The sequence below is a fragment of the Apium graveolens genome, chromosome 2 (assembly GCF_009905375.1).
Source record: "Apium graveolens cultivar Ventura chromosome 2, ASM990537v1, whole genome shotgun sequence".
NCBI classification, from domain to species: domain Eukaryota; kingdom Viridiplantae; phylum Streptophyta; class Magnoliopsida; order Apiales; family Apiaceae; genus Apium; species Apium graveolens.
Genome location: NC_133648.1, coordinates 318,735,450 through 318,750,823, shown reverse-complemented (window position 1 = coordinate 318,750,823; position 15,374 = coordinate 318,735,450). Strand labels below are relative to the sequence as shown.

General features: G+C 34.1%; 1 pseudogene; it reads left to right on the top strand.

Annotated features, from left to right (window-relative positions):
- Positions 1 to 1,105: 1,105 nt before the first annotated feature.
- Positions 1,106 to 2,255, top strand: LOC141706437 ((+)-cis,trans-nepetalactol synthase NEPS2-like; annotated as a pseudogene).
- The last annotated feature ends 13,119 nt before the right edge of the window (positions 2,256 to 15,374 follow it).

Below are 15,374 nucleotides of genomic sequence, written 5' to 3'. Positions count from 1 at the left end.
GAATGATTGGAGGATTATTTAATTTAAATTCAGATTTAAATCAAATGTAAGTAATTCAAATTATTTGTTTTTAATTAAGTAAGACTTAATTAATTAAATAAATAAGAAATTCGAATTTACTATTAAATCTGAAATTAAGTTATTGGAAGACTTAATTAATAATAACTAGGATTTTCGGAATTAAAACTCTAAATTAGTTTAGGGTTAGGAGTCTTGTTCTCTTGCCTATATAATATCTTATTAAGCCTCAACTAGGGTTTTACAATTTTTATAAGATAAAACACAAACCCTAGAAGTTTGAGAGAGAAATAGAGAGAAAATGCGACTTCTGATTTACGAGTGCTAGTACACGCTCAACCATCGTTCGATCATTCGTGTGGACTCAAGGCGTAGATCATTTCGCGAAGGGATACGTGGTGATTGTTGAAAGTTTGAACCTCCATTAAACAAGCGAAATCGTAAAACTTCTTAAGATAAATATCTTAACCAAATGAAACTAAAAATTATCTTTTCGCATGGATCCTACAATGGGTTTCGATGTAACCCGACTACGTAACTTAACTAGATAAGGGAAATTTAAGTTTCATGATTTTTGTAGTTATCACAAAACATGGGAAGTTAGTTAACAAGCTAGACCATGATCACCAAATATTAATTACTTATCAAAATTAATCACGTAAACTTTCGTTACATGTCAATAAAACAAACACGTACACAATTTTGTATCAAATTCTGTACGCCAATTATTTTCCCAAAAATTATTGCAACACTGATCTAGTGATGAACATTTTCAACATATTCAACTGCCAAGTTGGTTCATTCGGTTCCAATGCTTATGAAAAGCCAAACACTAAGAATGGGGAAATCATGTATATATATAGAATGATTAGCTGCCCATTCGGTTCTAGTTCATGTGAAGCCCAATTTTTCTCCGTTTGGTGCCCATTTGGTTTCAATGCATGTGAAGCCCAATGTTTTCGTTCTTCAGGTGCCTAGCTTAGAGAAGCTCCAAACACTAAAAATGGTTCAACCATGTTTTAATTGCAAGACAGAAGAAACTAGAGGTGCTTTATTGAACGAGTGACATCATTTTATTAAATAGTTGTCTTCAGTGTACTAGCTATCACTATATATATGATGGATGCTATTGCATGGTAAAGCATCAAAGCAGAGCACTAGAATTATGACAGAAACAACTAAGTTTTCTCAACACAAAAAACTTGAAGGCAAGGTAGCCATAATCACAGGTGGTGCGAGCGGAATAGGCGAGGCCACGGCCCATCTCTTTGCTGAACACGGGGCACGGGCCATCGTGATAGCAGACATTCAAGATACATTAGGCCAGAACGTAGCTAAATCAATTGGTGAATAATGCAGGTACATGCATTGTGATGTGAGCAGTGAAGACCAACTGAGAGCACTAGTAGACTCAACAGTTGAAACTTTCGGTAAGCTTGATATCATATTTAGCAATGCAGGGGTTGGAAAAACTGGGGAATGGGCACAAACCATTCTTGATTTTAATCTAGATGCCAGTGACCGGCTCTTTGCAATCAACACTCGTGGTATGACAGCTTGTGTGAAGCATGCAGCACATGTCATGGTAGAAGGGGGTGTGAAGGGAGGGAGCATAGCGTGCACGGGAGTCTGGTGGCTTCACAGGGGTTGGTGCAGTTCACTGACTATGTAATGTCAAAGCACGCGGTGGTGGGGTTAGTAAAGTCAGCAAGTAAAGGGTTGGGACAGTATGGGATATGCGTCAACTGCATATCGCCAGGGGGTGTGGCGACACCGCTTTCCTGCAATGAAATGAAACTTGGCATGAAAGAGTGTGATAATTATTTTGAGGGTATCATGGACTTGAAGGGTTTTGGAGCAATAAAAGCAAAGGATATAGCAAATGCTGTTTTATTCTTAGCTTCTCAAGATTCTCAGTTTATCAGTGGACATAATTTGATTGTGGATGTGGTGCCAAGCTGCTGCTCTGATTTCAATTTCTTGCTTTCACGCCCAAATGATCGAGTTCTTACTCGAGTTAAACTTTCTTTTCTATAAATGTTATAGAAATAATGCACTTCTCTATTTGATTAAGCCACAGACTATTCTAGTTTGCATATGATTCTTTCAATGATCTTGATGCTGCAGCATTATCGCAGATGAAAGAATCAACCAAGCTTGGAGCAACATCGTCAATCATAAGAATCAACCTTTTGACATGCTTTTTAGATTTAAAATGCTACACATTCGATTTGCAGGAGACAATAATAAAGAAAAATGAATAACATTAGCTGATTTGAGAAATCAGAAAAAGAAACGAGACACTTTCATTGCAAATGGAAGTAAATTGGTACACACCGGTCTATACAATCATTCATAGAGCCTGCTCTAATTATTCATCAAACACTGTTTATTGAAAAGTAACATGTATTCAATCTGTAGAGGACTCCAACTTACAAAACTGAAAAGCTTATAAGTTATATTGGAATCGGATCAACAAGCAGAGTGCGTAGAAGTTCTTTAATTAGTCTTGGTATCTGATGTAGTATATCCATCAATGTTCTGATATTCGTAGCAAACGTATACTAGGCGTGATGAAATTGGATCAAGTAAGCGCCATGTAGTATATCCATCAATGGTCTCAATTAGATTTTTGGACATATGCAATCCTCACAAATTGGATCAAGTAAGTGCCATGTTATTATCCAGTAATATTAAGTGGAGATTGGGTGATAGATGTTTGATATTATTTTAGAAAGATAACTGGCACCTTCTTGACACTTGTCAGAAGTATTTCAAATATGATATTCCTTATCAACTAAAAAATTTAGTAATATTGTGGACTTTTATCTTGTCTGGTTGTCATGCTAGTTCAGTGGTAATATTTAGAATAGACATTTTAGATCCTAGGAGTAGGAGCATGATCGGGAAATTGAGTTTAATTCATTAATTGTGAAAATATTATTTCAAGATCACATGAATTTACCTACTTGGAATCAGAATAAGGATATTTACACTACTAGAGAGGGGTATAAGAAGTTAAAATGTGTTGATGACATTCATGAAAGAAATTGATCCAAGTTATGGAAGCTCAAAATACAATCCAAAAATTCAAGTCTTTATTTGAAAGTTGATAATGGGATTCTTTACTTCTTAGTTTATTCAGAGGAGGCTAGGGCTCCAGGGGTATCCGTTTATAAAAAGTTGTGGTCAACATTAATAAATATTTACACCATCTTTTTTTGGACTATATTCATGGGATAATTTATTTAAACCCAGTATTATTAATAATTCTTGTAATGGGTCTGTTTAGAGTTCACTGTTTAGAGTTTATGTCCATATTGAACATAACATCTATATTTTGAAGTGGATTAAAAGTTATTTTTAGTAGATCGACCGACAAATAAATTCCAATCCCTTTAGTCCAAGTCCATCAAAGATGTATTGTAAAATGATCTTGAATTACTTGAATGTTCTATTTTCTCAAAAGAAAATTTTCATTTAAATTAAATCTAGGGGAAAGAGTGTTTGGCCATGATGTTTTGTAAGCAAGCACCTCAAGTAGCTATAAACGAAGTAATCATTATATTGGGATTTAATCATAGGGTTTCGTGTAATCAAGCTTGCAGAGCCTCCGTCCACATGCATTTTAGTACTATTTTTCTCCAAGTTTTTCTATCTTTCATTTATAAGTTTTCTATCACCATGAAAAAAGGTTGGGTTCTTCCTCCAATGGGTTTATTAAGGCGAATGTTAATGTCTTCAACTGCTGGGGGAAATTTGTAACAACACGAAATTTGAGGGTGCTTGAATAATAAAGTAATTTGTGTGTGAATGTGACTGATTTTAGGGGTTTGGGGTTATGAAAAATAAAGGGGCTGGACTTGAAAGGTTTCTCAATTTGTCTCATTGTATCGTATCCCTTTGCCAAGATGGTTGCGTACCAATTTATATTGGATCAAGCCGATGTAGTTCTGTGAAATTGGGCCTATCCCTGAGAGATTTTAGGGATAAGTTTCGTTATTGTGTTAATTACCGATTTTATCTTACTTAATCTTGGTGTTGTGATATCTTTCTTAATTTTAAAGATACCGTTTTGAGATATTTTCCGTAATTTATTCTTTAAGATTGATTCCTTCCTCGTTTCAGGGAGAGGGTAAACTTGGGCGTTAATTATAATTATTAATCAAAATTAATAATTAAAAAATATTAGAAATTTGGGAAATATTAAGCTAATTCAAAATATGGCATAACATATTCATCCTGAATTATCATCTACCAAATGGTACCGACTCAGGTATGAGGTGGTTATAGGGGATCACAAATGTACCATTGTCAAAATGTACTTAGGCACAATCATGAATATATCTCGTAAGACAAATGAGTTGTGGTCAATCATGGTTGGGATGCATGGATTTTTATGTGAACAAGAATGTAATAAAATTCTTTAATTTAAACAATAAAATACTTGTAAATAATGAACAACAATATGATATGTTTTGATATGAAAAACCATTATAGATTAGTGGCCTCATCCTTGTCAAAATCAGAATGGGAGGATAAACAACATTTCCCTCAATCAACGGTGCAAAGTCTTCAATGAATTCGTCCCAAGCTACAATCTTCACAACTTTGTTGATTTTGAAAAAGAAATAATAAGTCTACAACATTCAAAAATATTTTTTATTTAATACCTTGATTGCGAAATATTTGTCTAACCTTCCATCAAACAAATCAAAACGTAGAAGTTTATTTTGCCCAAATTTAGTGTACAGTTGCTTAACTGGTTCAACGTTCTGAGCAACCCTAATAATATCTATCAAGTAAAAACTATCTCAATTACTCAAAGTGTTTATTTACAATATATAATAGAAATTTTGTATGAGTTAATGCAATACCTATAGCATATACAGGAGGCATATTTGATGAAAGTGACATTGCACTATCATAAACTTCTAGAAAAATTAACCAGTTCAAACTTGTGCCTTGGTATGGTATTTATTTCAATATGAATGGGATGGACATTGGTTTGGTTTGAAAGAAAATATACTTATCAGTAGAAACATGCCTCATCAGTCCAACAACCTCCATAACTATAAAGTTCTGAATATCATATGAGTTTCCTTCATGTATGATGTTTCAAACTACATGTCAAACCATATGATTTACAAAGGCAAGCACGTGAACATCCCGAAAAAAAGTACATTAGTATTCAGAAAAATCTTAGTACATTAAATTGAAAATTAGTTATACAACTAACATACAGGAAAGTAAAATATATTACCTCGGAATCAAGAAAAATGAGATTACCACCTCGAAGTTATTTGCTGGGAGAAAATGAAGGCCACATTCGAGTTACTCGTACACGCACCCTCTAATCAGTCCCGGTGTCATCAACTGCTGCTAGACTATTTTCCATGCCTATAATTCAAAAGATTAGACCACATACAATTGATTGTTAAAGAGGTATTACTATGTGAACGAATAAAACTTATACTAACTTAAAAATACAGGTGATAATAAAAAGGAGATTTTGGACAATGTGTAACACCCCACTTAAATAAGTAGATGCTACACAAGGTAAGCCTTATTTATTAATGTAAGAAAAAGACAAGCTAAACATAATTTAATAAACTAACAAAATTTCAAAATCTCCAAATAAAGTTCCCTAACAAGATCCAAAATAATATGGAATAAAACATGTCCTTGACTTTATTATCAACTAGATAAACAAGCTAAAATTTAGGCAACACTCATCACATCCCCGTTTTACCCCTGATTACCTGTGGAAAGAAATAAATATGAGTGAGCCAAATGCCCAGTACAAATATATCGTTAAAATGTAAACCAAATGAAAAAAATTGATATTAATAATTAGCCAAGAAGATGAGTAATATAACAATAAATATTTAGAGTTAAGGATACAAACTAATCGAAAAAAAATCAAAGAAATGGCTGAGAACAAGTAAGGTGGGTACAAATAAGGACATCTTATAAAACCTCTGCTCGCTCGTAAACACCAAGTAAAGCACAGTGCAAACAGTTCCTTCTTCGGTTATTCACAAGAAGGATAAAATGAAATGTATAAAACATTTTCACAAACAAACAAAATGATCATGATCTTAATCATACCTCATACCCCAGATACATGCTCATATACTCACAACACTGATACTAGTTAGTGCCGAGAGCACCAAACACTACAAAAAACTCCATGTGTCTCATCTGTGATTTACCCACACAGATAAGTTTAAGAGCCCATAGCAAATGGTTACAAAGTGTTGCCAATAGTATTGAAAATAAAAGTTGTATGTGTGTTTAAGTGGCATTTATATCCACTTAGAATGCTCTATAAAGGCTCAAATTGGTGTTTTGTACTCAAGTTATTTGTGTATTTGATGTGTTTTTATAGTGTTTTGCATTTCAAGGCATAATCGAATGCAGGAATGGATCTTACATGATTTTATGTTTGAAGAGTGTTAGGAATGGAGCCTCGGTCAAAGTGCGCGAAGAAACCAGCAAGAGAAGGCAAGAAAAGAAGAAATAATTTTTTTTTCCAAAAGGTCAGCGCGGCCGCGCTGGGATAGCGCGCGGCCGCGCCAGGTCGATTCTGAAGATTCTTGATTCAAGTAGAAGATTGATTTTCAGGACTTCTCTTCTGAATAGGCTGCTATATAAAGACTATCTAAAGATGATTTTCATAACAGAGACTAAGGAGAAGACCTAGGAGCACAAATACAACAAAGGAGAAGAAAAGCTTGTTTATACTCGTGATTCTTTGATTGAGTTGTAATCTTGGATGCTAGTTTTCTTGTTTGTTGAACCTATTACTCTTGTGATCGTATTTTGATCATTTATTCAGTTTATAAAGACTTAGTTTATTATACCATGCTTTCATCGGAACCCACGGTGATGATGAGTTCAGTTATGGGCTAATCGTTATCGTGGGGTTCTAGCGGATTTACTTATGAATTTCAATACTTAATTTATTTCAATATCTTAGTGTGTGGTGATTGTATGATATCCTAGTATTGGTTGTGCTTATTCATCTTATGAGCGTCGCGAACTTATAAGATAGCGTGTTAATCTCTATTGAAGCGAAAGTGAATATAGGGGTTTAGAACTTGCCATGCTAGCATATGTTCATGTATTTGTTATGCATGATTCGTAGGTAATTTTAACCATCTTACTTGTGCTATGTAATCATGATAGTTAACTTGCACATCAAAATGTTATGTTGTCAAATTCTATAGACATATAGGGTCTCAATATAATTGGTGTCTATTCAGCTTCTATCTCTTTTGTGGATGTTTGGTAGTAGGGTATTCGTGCAACGAAAGTTGGCGTTTACTAGTTTCGTGTTATCTGATTAGTTGTCATCATCATTGCATGCTAAGTTTAAGAACAATGACTTTGAATGAAGTAGTAATGAAGTTAGAATTCCATGTTTGTCTCGTATAAGTAATTCAACCTTTATTCTCTTAGTTAATGTTATTTAGTATAATCACTTAGTTAATCGTAGTATAAACAATCTCAACTTGTTATTATCTTAGCATTGAATAATAACCATACCATTGTTGCATAAGTGCATAAATTGAACTTAACCTAACCAGTCTCTATGGGAACGAACTAGAAAGAATTTTATATTACTTGCGAACACGTATACTTGCGTGTAAAATTAGCGCGTGTTTTCAATTTTATGAAACTACGGATACGGGAACTATGAATGTAGAAGAAGCTCCAAATAATAGTGCTAAAAAATTGTACGAGATTATTTTTGAAAATGGAGCACCTATTTATCCCAGCAATACAAAGTACACAGGATTAAGCTTTACCACCAAATTATTGGAATTCAAAAATAACTCGCATTGTAGTAATAAAGCTTTTGATAGTTTGCTTAAACTTCTTACGGATGTGTTACCAAAAAAACATACATTACCCGAAAGTTATTATGCGATGAAAAAAATTATGAAGGATTTGAGGGTTGAATATGAAAAAATTGATTTATGTGACAATGATTGTATGTTATTTTATGGAGATGACAAGGATAAAGTTGTGTGTGATATATGTGATGAAGATCGTTATCAGGATGTTTCTAGGAAAGATGGTAAAAAAATAGCAAAAAAAATCTTAAGACACTTCCCTTTGATCCCTCGATTACAACGCTTATATATGTCGGCACATACATCCGATCACATGAGATGGTACAAAAATAGAGATGTAAAAGATGGAGAAATAAGTCATCCCGCGGATAGAGAAGAGTGGAAAAATTTTGACCGTCGGTATCCTTCATTTGCTCAAGAGATTCGTAACATAAGGCTCGGTCTTGCGACCGATGGTTTCAACCCTTTTGGCCATACCGGGAAAAAAACATATAGTGTGTGGCCCGTGGTAATAGTTGTCTACAATCTTCCACCATCGATATGTATGAAAAAACCTTATATGTTCATGACCGATATAGTTCCGGGTCCACATAGTATTGGAAAAGATATTAATGTTTGTCTAAGGCCTCTCATCGATGAATTGAAGATATTGTGGAATACCGGGGTAAAGACATACGACCAATCTTTGAAACAAAATTTTACAATGAGAGCGGGTATTATGTGGATAATTAGTGACTATCCCGCTATAAGTATGATAAGTGGGTGGTCGGGCAAATGAAAGATGGGATGTCAAGTGTGTCTTGGAAGCGTGCAAGGGTTTCAATTAAAATATTGTGGAAAATGTAGTTTCTATGGCACGAACCGAATATTCCTTGAATCAAATGATCCACTCTGTCAAAAAAGTAATTTGTTTGATAATGAAGAAAGAAGATTGTTTCGTGGTCGTTTGTCCAGTGAGGGTGTTAAGGAATTGCTTGATGGTTTAGTTTTTCCACCACCCTGAAAGACTAATTCGAAGGCAAGGAGTGTCGGATACGGGGAAGAGCATCATTGGACTCATGTCCCAATCTTTTACGAACTCCCTTATTGGTCATCACATAATTTACGATATTCAATTGACATCATGCATACGGGAAAAAATGTTTTTGAAAATATTTTTTTTACTATTGTCAATGCGGCAAAGTCAAAAGATCATAAAAAGCAAGAGCGGATTGCAAGCATTTTGGGGTGTTACCACATTTGTGGATCGATGAAAAAGGAAAGTCACCTAAAGCACCTTATTCCCTTACTAGAAAACAACATAAACTTTTATGTGAATGGATTAGTTCACTAAAACTTCCGGATGGTTATTCTTCAAATATATCACATTGTTGCAATATTGAGGAGTGTACATTTTATGGATTCAAATCGCACGATTGTCATATTTTTCTTCAAAAATTATTGCCTCTCGCAATTCGTGAACTTTTACCGGCGCCTATTGCCGATGCAATCACGGCAATTTCTAAGTTTTTCCAAAATTTATGTTCATCCGTGGTTACAAAAACCGACTTGGAAATAATGGAAAAATCGGTTATCAAAGCGTTGTGTTTGTTGGAAATTATTTTTCCTTAAAGTTGGTTTGATTCGATGGAACACTTGGTTGTACATTTAGCCGAAGAAATTAGACTTGCTGGACCTGCTTATTGGCATTGGATGTATCCGATTGAGCATTTGTTGGGCAAATTAAAACAAAAAGTCGGTAATAAAGCAAGGGTTGAGGGGTCAATTGTCGAACGATATATGGAGGAGATTCTTAATATTTGTTCCTTTTATTTTTCCTCTGACATGATCCATAATAAGGTACGTCGTAACGAGGTTTTGTTTGATGTGCAAAATTCCGAGAATTTAGAAGTATTCAAATATCCAATTCAATCTCTTGGAAAGGAAGGAACTCGATACATGAGTGATGATGAACGAGAGTTAGTGGAAGAATATGTTCTTTTAAACTCTCCTGAAGTTCAACCTAATCTAAGGTACCAAAATTTTACTTTAAAAAATATGCGTAATAATTTTTGTTAATGACACATGCATGATTTTTGTTAATTTTTGTTTATATTTTAGGAAGTACCAAGATCGTGTTATGCGACAAAGCCCGGAAATAACACCTCAAGATTTAGATCGTATTGTCAAAAGTCGATTTAAAACTTGGTTTAAACAAAAGGTATTTATCTATTTTTAATTTGCATGATTTGTTTTTTTTTTAATTCTTATAATTACAACATCTCATCGATTTGAATTATTTTTAGGTTGATAAAGATGAGGTGGAAGGACCTCGTTTTAGGGACTTACTTGAAGGGCCGGTATTAAAAGTTATGACTTTTGAGACTTGTCAAGTTAATGGATATAAATTTTCAACAAAATCTGCATCCGGTTCTGGTATTGTTGTTAAAGGAAATTTGCACGGAAATAATCTTGATTATTATGGTCAACTACAAGAAATTATTAGACTTATTTATCAAGGATGCAATCATGTATATTTGTTCAAATGTATATGGTTTGATAGTGTTGGTAATGGTGTGAGGATTGATAAGAATCGTGTGATTACAATTGATATGACTTCAAGATTGAAGTCAAATGAGATTTTTATTTTAGCTAGTCAAGCCTCACAAGTATATTATGCTCCTAGTGTATTGGATCCAAAAGCAAAAATATATACGGTGGTCAAATCTAAAAGTCGCCCAATTGATGAATCTATCGTTGCGCAAAATGATATAGAGGACGCTTTTCAGGAAGATAGATCTAATGCATCGACCTCGTTTTCGCTCTTTGTCGATTTTGCACAATATGGACAAATACCGTTTATTCGGCGTGAAGAAAAAGAAGAAGACGAAGAAGACGAAGAAGATGATGTAGAAGATAAGGATGACGAAGATGAAAATGAAGGAGAAGAAGAAATAAGTGAAGGTGACAATGAGAATGATGATGATGACGAAGATGATGATGGTTTTGACGATTTTGAATAACGTCATTTGTATTTTAAAGATGATTTTTTGTAAATTTTGTAATGATTAGGATACTTTATTTATAAGTTATAGTAAATTTTTAATGGGTTTGTGAATTTTTGGTTTTAATGCTAAATTTTTATGCGTTTACGTCCGGTTAGGGCCAAAAAATCATAATATTTGACCATAATATTTCCCAGAAAACCGACCGCCTCCTTGCCTAAAACCGACCACCTTCTTGATAAAGGGGTGGTCGGTTTTAAGGTGGTCGGTTATAAGAATTAAATTGGCTTCTGAAATAAATTCGACCACTTTGTACATTTAAACTCGGTCGGTTTTAGCAGTCTTGGTCAAAGTATATTTCTAATACTTATTTTCAACGATCAAACCGTACGGATGGTAACTTCATGTCAAAATATGCTTATGCACAAAAAATTAGCACTTTTGAACGAGTACCATTACGTTTTTATAAGTAAATTAACAAATTTAATTAAAAAAAATGAATTCAATGTGAAAAGTATAATTTTAAAAGGTATTTTTAACGATCGAACCGTACGGATGTTAAATTCATGTCAAAATATGCTTATGCACAAAAAATTAGCACATTTTAACGAGTACCATTACGTTTTTATAAGAAAATTAGCAAATTTAATTAAAAATTAAAAAAATGAAAAATATAAAATACACATGATCGAACCGTATGGATAGATTGACGCGGTGAAAACGAACAAATGTACCAAAACTTAGGCTATTTAAAAAATATTATAATCCAAATCATATGAAATATAATTATTTCAGTAAGTATGTCGGCATTCTGTAGACAGAATAAGTTGAACTTACCATTCGATACTATAAATATAATTTTAAAATTTATTTTTAACGATTGAACCATACGGATGTTAACTTCATGTCAAAATATGTTAATGCACAAAAAATTAGCACATTTGAACGATTACAAATACGTTTTATAAGAAAATTAGCAATTTTGATTAAAAAATTGAAATAATTAATAAAAAATAAAAATTATGAAATACACACGATCGAACCGTATGGATGGACTGATACGGTATAAACGAGCAAATGTACCAAAAATTAGGCTATTTAAATCATAATAATCATGTTTTAATAAGATTTTTTGTAAAATTTAGGGGTGTTTAACCCCTAAACCCCAAAATTAAAAAATAATTAAAAAATTAAACTGTACAAAAACGACCACTTTGGTTCATAGCCGACCACATAAAAAATACTGTTTTTTTGGTAAAAAATTAAAAACCCCGCCTTTAGCAAAACAACGTCGTTTTGCATGCTGCACAGGGTTCAAGGATAAAACCGACCGACCAGGCGGTCGGTTTTAAGTCTGTTATAAATAAAAAAATGGTTTACTTTTTTATTTTCTCTCTTTCTTTCTCTATCTCTCTATTCTCTCTATTCTCTCTATCTCTCTATTACACTCAAAACCGACTTAATTCACTAAAAAGCTTCGATTCAATGGCGTTTAATTCACGAAGGAGCCCCAAATCATCTTTCACGCTTTTGGCTATGATTCGGGAGAAGTGGCCTTTGGGCGTTACGCTTATACCGATATCGAAGAACGTCACCCGGGTTGGTTGAATGCAAGAGTTGAGGAGTTTCAAGTAAGTTAAAATTCAATTTTTTTTTGTAATTGTCATTTATTTCTTGATTTTATGATGCATTTATCTTTGTTTTCTTTTTTTTTGTAATTTTAGCAATATTATAGGCATCTTAAGGGGCAAAGCCGTTCAAAGGCCCGAAAAATTGTGGAAGATCACATTAAAGTGACGATAAAAAGGACTTTGAACGAGCTTAAGAAGAGGGTGGAGCGAAAAGCAAGGGAGGAGGGCGTGAGCAAGTTATCTTTGAAGCCGCCTTATTGGTCTGTTCCTTTTTGGAAGGACCTTTTGGAGTATTGGGAGAAGAACGAAAGACACTTGCACCGGTCATCGGTTGGATCCGCCAACCGACAACAAGTTGAAAGATTGCATAGTGTCGGTGCAAGGTCATTCAATAAAGTTCGGGAGGTAATATTATTATATTCCATCACACACACATACATACACGTTCACCATATTATTATATTCCATCTCACACACATACATATTTAATATAAGTTTGTTTAATATTTTGAAAGGTAATGACGAACAAAAACAAGAAAAAGCTGACGAAACTCGAGGTGTGGGATAAATGTCATAGGAAAGTTGGATCCGATCCGGAAAATCCCGTCTACACTACACCGGCCGCCATGCGTATTGCGGTAAATGCATTTTATGTGATTTTATGACCATTTATGTGATTTTAAATGCATCTTTAATAAGTGAATTTATATGTGATGATTTTATGACCATTTTATGGGATTTTAAATGCATCTTTAATAAGTGAATTTATATGTAATTTCATGTGATTTTAAATGCATTTTTATGTGATTTTATGACTATTTTATGTGATTTTAAATGCATATTTAATAAGTGAATTTATATGTATTTTCATTTGATTTTAAATGCATTTTTATGGGATTTTATGACCATTTTATGTGATTTTAAATGCATCTTTAATAAGTGAATTTATATGTATTTTCATGTGATTTTAAATGCATTTTTATGTGATTTTATGACCATTTTATGTGATTTTAAATGCATCTTTAATAAGTGAATTTATATGTATTTTCATGTAATTTTAAATGTATTTTTATGTGAATTTATATGCATTTTTATGTGATTTTAAATGCATCGTTAATATGTAATTTTATATGTATTTATGTGATTTTAAATCCATTTTTATATGTGATTTTATATGCATTTTTATGTGATTTTAAATGCATCGTTAATATGTGATTTTATATGTATTTATGTGATTTTAAATGCATTTTTATATGTGATTTTATATGCATTTTTATTTGATTTTAAATGCATCGTTAATAGTTTTAAATGAATTTATAGGAACGATATGCCACCATTCTCGAGCGCATGCCCGTGGAGGTTACACAAACGGGTGATCGGGATGAGCCGTGGGATTGGTGGATGGAAGCCTTGGAGGTCCCCCAAGGTACAAGGCCGAAAAAGAATTATGTGGTGGGGTTCCCCAATGCTCGGGCCACCGATCTCTTGCCTACACTTGCTACCCGGTACCGAGATTCCACACGGAATGAAGCCGGCTCATCCTCATCCGCTGTGAGACAACGTGAAGTCATCCCCGACAATGTATATCTTGTCATTGTGAGGATTGTGCTTACGGAGATCCGTGCTAAGCCAAATCGGTTTGCTCGCCAACTTTCCGATGCGGAGATAGCTACATTCGCACGTACCGCTCTCGAGGCCTCGGATCCATCCTCCGATCCTAGCCAAAGGTTACAATGGAATAACCTTATAGGTGTCGAGATCGTGCATATCGTGGGCTCCTTGATTGAAGATATCATCCAAAAGACGGAAGCTCGTGTTGCGGAGGTATAATTATTGACCTTCTTGTTTATTTATTTGTTTTCATTCACGTGTAAATTTTGTTTCTTCTTTTTAACTAGTTTAATTAAATTTGTGTATCTAGGAAAACAATCGGCGTGCTATGGAAGTCGATAAGGATTACACGTCCGAGGATGAGGACTTTGATGATGGCGGCGGTGATGGCGGTGGATCATCCGATGTTGATTTGTCGGATTAGTTTACATTGATCGATTTTAAGACTATTGTAATTTGCTACTTTGATGGATATGGGATGTAAATTTAATACGTTGTTATGGTTTGATACTTTGTCGGTTATTTAAGATTGCTTATTATGTAATGATATGGTTTGATCCTCCGATTATCGAAGTTTGTAAATGATTTCGTTGGATTTAATTACTATTGTTTAATCATTAAATTTACTAGTTTGGTGAAATAATTTTGAGTAGTATAGGTTACTGATTGGATTGGAGATTTGGTTGTGAATATTGTTTGGTTGTGAATATTGTTTGGTTGTTTGGTTGTTTGATTTGGTTTTGTATAGGGACTGCAGAAAAACATGCAATTTTTTTTTAAAATTAGACCTTAAAACCGTCCGACAATAGGCATAACCGACCACTTTTGACCATTACAAAACCCCGAAAACCGACCGTCAGGTGACATAACCGGCCATCTTCTTCATAAAACCGACCGTCTCCTTCAGAGGGTGGTTGGTTTTAAGAGGGTCGGTTATGACATTTAAATTAGCTTCTAAAATAAAACCGACCGATGTGCACACTTTGACCACGGTCGGTTATGACTTCCAGTCAACTTTTTAAAAACAGACATAACCGACCACCTAACAGTCGGTCATACGTGTTGCCATGTACACTGACCCCACATTTGAATAAAATGCCCAGACACTTAACCGACCACTATGTTGGTCGGTTATGAGGGTTAAACCCAACCAAAAGTCATAACCGACCAGGATAAAACCGACCGTGCCCTGTGGTCGGTTATGACTATTTTAACCGACCGTGTTGCCTCTTAACCAACCGTTTTTGACGGTCGGTTTTGTCCTGTTT